Raw genomic sequence first — 991 nt, forward strand, 5'->3', positions numbered from 1 at the left:
AAGTAGACTCTTAAAACCAGGTTTTGTTATATATCCTACTGACTTTTGCTAAAATAAGCAAGAAATATGGAATTAGCTGTGAGTGGTCCAATTATTTTTAATTAAAAAAATACTTTGAACCTAAAATTGCTTATTAATTATAGTCTAGCTGTGAAGTTTCAGCTTAATCTTTCTTACCAGCTGCATTTTCAAAGACATTGAACAGAACAATTGAAGGCTACACAGAGAGAAACTTGAATAGGTTCAGCAAGCATAAGTTTCAGAAATATCTTTTAATAAATTGGTTGCATTTTAGTTGAACAGTACATTTCTTTTTTTTTCCATTTTTTTATATCAATACATTTCATATCTTATTTTCTGGCTCATCCTAAAAAATGTACCTCAAGTTTGATATTTCTTACCCATCAGATTGAGTCACAAAGAATGCATAATAAATAGTAAAATCGAAATCACAAAAGGCTTACATTTCAGCGATTGTTGCTATGAAACCATGTTTTGATGGGAAATTTCAAAGAAGCTCTGCTTCCTGTTGTTGAATGATAGAATGGAGATCCCCTTTGTTTTCAAATGTGTGTCTTTCAAATGCTGGTAATCTCAATTATTTTTGCTAATGGGATAATCTTATTCTTAGCCTATTTTATACTCACAGAACTACTTTTTAAAGAATTATTTATTTAATTCCATTTGTTATTATGATTATTTTAAAAAATTTAACCAAAGAGAAATTGAAAGAGAAAGCATGAAAGCAAGCCACCAGGTCCAGGACTCAAACCGCAGTTGGCCATGTGGGAATCCAGTGCCTCAACCACCATACCACCTGCACTCACAAGACTATTAATTAGATTTTATTAATTATGCTAGAGATGCTGCCAAGAGTTAATGATTTTGTTTTTTTAAGTTTTTGTCATTGGGCATGTGCCCTCACTGGAGAGAGGACAGAGAGAGGGAAACTGAGAAATCACCCCCCAGGGATGGCCATGCCCACAATCCC

This window comes from Tupaia chinensis, unplaced genomic scaffold, assembly GCF_000334495.1.
Source record: "Tupaia chinensis unplaced genomic scaffold, TupChi_1.0 Scaffold000014_1, whole genome shotgun sequence".
NCBI classification, from domain to species: domain Eukaryota; kingdom Metazoa; phylum Chordata; class Mammalia; order Scandentia; family Tupaiidae; genus Tupaia; species Tupaia belangeri.